This window comes from Pyrus communis, chromosome 11, assembly GCF_963583255.1.
Source record: "Pyrus communis chromosome 11, drPyrComm1.1, whole genome shotgun sequence".
NCBI classification, from domain to species: Eukaryota; Viridiplantae; Streptophyta; class Magnoliopsida; order Rosales; family Rosaceae; genus Pyrus; species Pyrus communis.
The window spans coordinates 13,750,854-13,758,343 of record NC_084813.1 but is presented as its reverse complement, the minus strand read 5'-3'; positions in this window follow the sequence as shown (position 1 = coordinate 13,758,343).

The following is a 7,490-nucleotide window of genomic DNA, read 5'->3' as shown; positions in this document are numbered from 1 at the left end:
CTTTAAGAATGTTTGTTTATCCTTCACCTTTCATTGTTAGCCAACACCTTTAGCCCCGTTACACCCCTTTGACTTCTATCTTGATCGTTATGTGTTCAATAATGTGGAGTTTGAAATTGATATGAGCTTATGGAATCACTGGTTCTCATTCTAAGTAGTAGCATTCCATTCATGAGATCATATTCATGTCATTATCGTAAATCCAGAAAATGCTTTCCTTGTTATAACATATGTGAGTGTTCGTCTACATGTTTACATCAATCTTCTCACATATAACTAGTGTAGGGTGTGTAGTCAGAAAATCTGTGTGAAAAACGAGTGCATATCTTGTAAGGATTTGAGCAATTTCTCTAAAGGCATGTTACTGCATTCGAAATGTGTTTTAAATGTTTAATTGTGAACTAGTATGTGGTGACTATGATTAAGAATGTACTTAAGTGTAATGATGGCTAAAATCTGTGTGAATAATGATTTTTAACTTGTCATGTGTTTTGGAAATCCCTGAGACGTTTGTTGGAAGGTTTAGGTTGTGTTTTACTTGTTCGTTTTGTTTTGTTTCTGGTTTCTTTTGTTTTGTTTTGCTCGAGGACTAGCAAAAGATAAGTGTGGGGGTATTTGATAGGAGCATATTCATGCGACTTAAATGGCTTGTTCTCGTGCATTTACGTTATGTTTCTTTAGTTATTTTAGTACTTTAAGCTATTTTCGTGTGTTTGTAGGCCAAAAGGGCTAAAGGAGCAAAAAGATGCATTTTGGAGACGTTTGGAGCACTTTTGGGCTAAGGATGGATAGCTTATGCTTGGAGCCAAAGTGTTGGACGAAATTGAAAACCTAATTGAAGACCAAAGTGTTGGAACCTTGTTCCTTTTAGTTTTAGGATATTTAAACCTTTCCTATATCCTTAGTCGTGCATAACATTCCAACATTCCACTCCTTCATTCACCACTTATCATATCATACACTTATCTTATCATCACCACATATCATTCATTTATTACTTATCATATCATTCATTCATCTACATATCAATAACCACTTATCATTCATTCATCTACATATCAATAACCACTTATCTTATCACTCAACATATCATTCACTTATCACTTATCTTATCATTCACTTACCACTCAATATATCACTCAACATATCATACACTTATCATTTATCATACTCATAATTATCTACACATTACAACCTAAAACACATGCACATTCACCCACATGCACAAACACACATTCTTTGCCGTGCCTTTCCCTTCCACTTTCCAAACCTTCCAAATGTAACTTCATTACACATGCATTTCAAACCTTTCAACACCCTTTAATCATCCCCCTTTAAGTTATGATTTTATTTCCTAACCCTACATGCATTATTTATTGCATCTTCACATGCATTCACACACACTTTACACATTCAAACACTAGCCAAACCGTGAGCTCCCATTCTTTTATGCCATTTTCAGATTTCCACCCACTAACCTAGTCATCAACACATGCACTTCCACCTTTCATCCACAATGATTCATGATTCATTCACTTTGCATTCCCTTTGCAATTACACCCCACATGTCCATTTAATCATTCAACCACATTCCCATTAACCACAAAACAAATCACACAACACACCAACACACATGCATCCTGAAATTCTTTGCCTTGCAATCACATGCATTTCCCTTGACATTTTCAGCCATCACACTTCATCATTACACCACCATTCACTCTTTAACCCACACACACTTCACACAAACAACATTCACATGCATTCACATGCATTTCCAACACAAAACACACTCAAAACCGTGGCCACCTTTGCATTTCAGGATTCCCATTTGCATTTTCAGATTTCCAGCTTTCCCTTTTATTTTCCAGCTTTCATTCTTCATCATTGCAGCCATTCCACATGCAATTCTCCATCATTCCTCCACACAAACACCTTAAACAAATAGCCATATACATCTCCACTCCTCCTATAAATACCCTTGCATTCCCATCATTAAAAACATCTCATTTCATACACAACACACCACAAACACTTCCATTCCTTCTCTTTGCCGTGAGTCCCCTTAGAATCCAAAACCATCTTTCCATTTCCACCACTTCCCAACCCTCCAAACCACTCCTCTACCATTTCCATAATCCCCCAAACCTCACCTTAGACCTTGTGCCATAATAAAGAGGAAGAGAAGAGGACCTAAACGTTCATACAATTCGAGTTTGAGTTGTTGGAATGTTTAGGTGATTCTTTGATTTCAATGTTTCATTTTAATTCTCTTTGTTTTGTACGTATAAGGAATGAAAGAGAAGAGTGCCTAAACGTTCATACAATTCAAGTTTGAGTTGTTGGAATGTTTAGGTGTTTCTTTGATTTCAACGTAATGAGGAACTAAAACCCCCTTTAGCTAGGGGGTGATTCGAAATAAATGTTTATGCTTGCATATGAATTGATTAAACTTTCGTTGGAATTTCATAAGTTGTGGATTCAATTCGTTTAATTGTTTGATTGATAACTTATTTATGTATGTTCATTGAGATTGCAAGCTTAATTTTCATGCATGAATATGACGCTAGAATATAAGTGAGTTTCACCTAAACGTTACGAACTTATATTCACAAGTAGTGGAGGTTGCTCATAAACAATCGCGTTAAACGAATTCTTGGCATAAGTTTCATGCGTATTCCATAGGAACGAATGCCTCGTCAACACTTATAGTTTTCATAATGCTTAATGATCTTTGATTGTATCTTTATTGTGCTTTTCACGTAAAGGACTTTTGGAGAATGTGGTGAATTGCGTTGCGCTAACCCATCCAATTCATTAACTTAAGGAGAACTTGACGGTTAATTTAAGCGGACCTAATTAACCCGGGGCGTTGAGTTTCATAATTTATTGAAAGACCAACTGAGAATCAATCTTGTATGCAAGTGTAACATGTATGGAGATGAACCCCTTAGCTATTCTATCATCCATTCATTCCATTTCATCAATTCCATATTTACATTCTGTCTAGTTTATTAACTTGTTTCGTTATTTCAATTTTCGTAAAAACCTCAATCCCCCTTTTGCTTTAATGTTCATTTTAGTTAGAATTCAATTTAGTTTGTGTTTTTAAAGCATTTTGAGTCTTTTGATTTGTTTTAGTGTTTTAAAGTTTAGTTTTACATTCTTTGAGTCTAGTTTAGTGTTTTATATTATGTTTTTACGTTTTTAAGTCAAATCCAAGTGATTAATAATCCCTCCTAATCCCCGGTCCAGAACGATCCCTACTTATACTTATACTACAATTTGACAAAAAGAGGGTTTAATTTGAGTGTCAAGTAATTCTCACATCACATACAAAGAAGAATACTTAGTTAAGGTAGCCATAAGCTCAGCAATCTTGACTCTTAAGAGTGAGGAATCAACGTTAAGGTTGTCAATCGCAGAAACAAGCTTCGACAAGTTTCCTTAAGCAATGCAAGGTACTCCACTAGGCACTTTGAAATCCTCTTCTCAATATGGCTCTTGATATCCATGGACGTGCGAAGGTTGATGCGATGGATAAGCTACTCAGTGCCACTAAGGTTCAGCCCTCTAAGAGAGATCTTGGAGCTAGCTGGCAAGGGTGTTGGATGCATGACGGGCTCTTGCATACCTTCACCTACACACAGCCAACTTGGGCAATTTGGCGGGTTTGTAATAAGCTCTGCACTGGGCGAGTTTCCAATCTCCTAGTCCATGAGTAGACTGTTACCAAGTAGCCCATGTTCACCAAATCAAAAGAACAAGAAAGCCCAGCCTAAAGAAGACAAAGAGAGATGCTAGAAACAAAAGCTAAACCAATGAAAGCAGAATAAATCACAAGAAAGAAGGAAATACAAACATCTTTCTCAAGTGACGCATGACCATCAAATTGAGGAGGCCTAAACAGTTTCTTCTTCTTATGATGAAAAATGACATCACTATCATCCTGAGCACCTTTAAGTAGTCGTTTGTTTAAAACTTGTTTACGCTACCGCAAAACAAGCTCATCTTTGTGCGAGTCAACTTTGTCACCTGCCTCTTTAGAAGCATCCGAATGCTAAGAAGACAAACACGGGCATTGAAGAGCTAAATCCGTTCGTCCATCTTGCAAATGAGTTAGGCTTGCACAATCAAAAGGTGCCAGCTACATAGAAACCGCAAAACAACCCTTTCTCAGTGCATCATTACGTGAACGAGAAGAATTCATGCCACTTGTCATCCTCAAGTCTTCATGGTGTACCTTTGACCACCAACCTACATAGGTACAGGTCATTAGATTACTCTTGAACTCGTCCTTGGCTGGCAAGGTGATAGAAGCATTTGTGCATACACGGGTACAAGACTCTCAATGCATATACACGGCTTGCAAGGATTCCGACTATGCGTTTTCCTTCAGCTTGCCTGCCATATGTTGGACAAAGCCAAACAACCTGCTGAAATGGTGAGGACTATACGGTTGAACAATACATCAGTCTCCTTACCGAAAAAAAACATACCCCGAGCAAAGACTTGTAAGATAAGACAAGTCTGAGAAACGAATGTGCGAATAATTTATGAGGCCTCACTTCACCGAGACAACCCTTGCTAAATGGTCCGTTTTGAAACCTTCACAGCTTCTAAACAATGCATGTGCCTGCAAATCATCAAGGCTTTCTGCAAAAAGCATGCCAGAGTACTTTGTCAACAAAGGCCCCAGCTTGGCTAAAGTTGATGAAGAAAGCCTCAACTTGTCTAAAGTCGATGAAGAAAAATGAATGCCAAAGTACTCACCGAACCAACCGTACATATAGTGGTTGAGAAGTACTGTAACACGATCTTCGATGCCCATCGAGTTCAAAATGACACTCAAGCCATCATAAATATTGGCTGAAAGATTCACCTGTAACCATCTTGCTAGTGACTTTGAAGGCTCCGGGGTAGATAAAGTTAACATCGCCTTTGGGGAAAACAAAATTACAAAGCCAACAAGTTAAGAAAACGACTAGGTAAGATTCTTCCACGTGCTGTGATGCTACGCCAAGATCCTCAAATGCTTTTAACTCGGCAGAGGCATAGCTCCTAGCTGAACTAATAGCACCTAACAGGTCTGAGTCTCATTTTGACTTTGTAGTCATGTTGCAGCCACTTTTCTTCGAAGGCTTCTTGTACTTCATGGCATCCCAATACCAAAATATAATCCATGAAGAAATTTTCACTCCTGACTTACCCTAAACCTCTTGGGAAAGCTTGTGATATATCCAAAACAAATAGCGGCAACTCGTAGGCAATCCTCGGCTATCACGATGAGAAAATTCTTCCACGCTAGGAACAACCTCGTCGTAAAACTTACCTTGGATCGGGAAGCCTCCTATTTTGTGGAGATCCCAAAGTGAAATCGACATCTCCCCTTGTGACGTGTGAAGTGTGTTGGTCGCTGAACACCAATGCTCAAAGAACGCACAAATGACGATCATAACAAAACAAAGATGTATATACGGCTTGATAAAGGCCCATGTTAGAAAGCACATCTTTGGATCGGCTCAAGACATCTTCAAGCCACTACTAGTAAAACTCAACAAAGATGGCCTCTCCAGTAATAGACAAGATGCCATTCCAAGTCATAGCTCTGCTACGGATGTGATCACCCAGAAACTCAAATAAAGCTAGTGAATTGTCACGAACATGGTGCGAAGGATTCAAGATAAGAATCCTCGACGTACACGCCTTCTTCTTTGTATTTGATTGACCAAAATCTGTCACCTCCCAAGATACTTTAGAAGACCACGACTTGATATGAATGGAGTTGTCTTTTGCAGGAAGAACAAGCATATTAGGGCCAATCAACGGCGCACAAAGTTTCAACGGTGTTCCCCTATCTTGCGAATCGCCTTCTTTCGCAAAAATAGTGATGTAGCTCTTAAAGCACTTGAAAAATACCATGGCTGCAATGAAAAAATAAGGAAGAAAAAGAGAACATAAGCACAAGGTGGGACGGCAAGAAAAAAAAAAAAAAAAAAAGAAAAAAAAAGATTGCTTCACTAAAGCAAAAGACATGCGAGACAAACCTCGTGAATGTTGAAGGATGACGATGACAAAGTCATAACAACGAAAAGAAATCAGCCACAAAGCTTGAGCAACACAGTAAAGATGGCAGCTACAAGACAATCATTCAACACACGCTACAGTAGCAAAGAAAACTCAAATGCTACGCAATCACACTACGCAACCACGCAGGGATTATGCAAGCAATTTCTTGCATTGCACGGCAACGTCACCACCAAGAGAAAATTATGACCACAAGGCACTACGCAGCGAAACCACGCTGTAGTCTTTTGCACAGCACCACGCGGTAAAAAGTGACGCACTACAACAAGTTCCAAACAGCAAAACTCATGGCAGCAGCAGCTACAGGGCACGACACAAACAACAAGCACATAAACAGTGTACGACAAGGGTGTTTTGTGACAAAAAACATACACCCAATTGTCCTATAAATAGGGATCAATTGCTTGCTAATACTATAGGGAGAATACATACCAAATAGCAAAGGAAAATAAAAAATTAAAAAATTAAAAAAGAAGCACATTCTAGCCGCAAGAAGGAAGCAAATTCAAAGAAAAAAAGGGCAAGGTAAAATCAGCAACAAAGAGGGAAACATGCTGCTTTTTGCAACAGAAATCAGCAAAGAAAAGAAAAGGAAACAAAGAAATAAGGAAAGGGCTTCAAAATTTCCAAAACATCAACGGAAATCCTTCCAAAGCAAGGACAAGTCTTCAAGATTCCCAAACCAAGGGGGAAGACACTCTCTTTGCCGTGGAAAAGAAAAGGGAAAGGAAAAAAATACAAATCCTACTTACCCAAGGACAAGCATTAAAGCTTTCCAACATCTTGAAGGAAATCACCAAAGTTTTCCAAAACCTTGAAGGAAATCACCCTCATTGCCAAAATTGAAGGAGGCTCCTAGTTAAGGAAGGAAAAAGCATTTTCCCCACAACAAGGGAAAAAATCCAAATCTCAAAATACACCAAATGTATTTTGTCAAAATTATGGAAAATCAATATGCACAATAAGTATGTGCCAATTTATCCATTTCCAAAATTTCTTTCAAGATCAAGCCTCTACGGCCCTTGAAGAAAAGTTTCATTTCTTTCAAGATCAAGCCTTTACAACCCTTGAATGAAAATTTCATGGCTTTCAAGATCAAGCCTCTACGGCCCTTGAAGAAAATTTTCATTTCTTTAAGATGAAGCCTCTACAGCCTTTGAAGAAAGTTTTCATTTATTCAAGACCAAGCCTCAATGACCCTTGAAGAAATGTTTCATTCAAGAAATATGCCTCAACGGCCTTTGACGAAATTCATCATGTCAATTCAAGAAATACGCCTCTACGGCCCTTGAGGAAGCAAGCTAATTCAAGATCAAGTCTCAACGACCCTTGAGTTAGAACATTTACATTATAGGACTTCAAAACACGTTTCCTACATGTGACAAACACATGCCTATAACGCG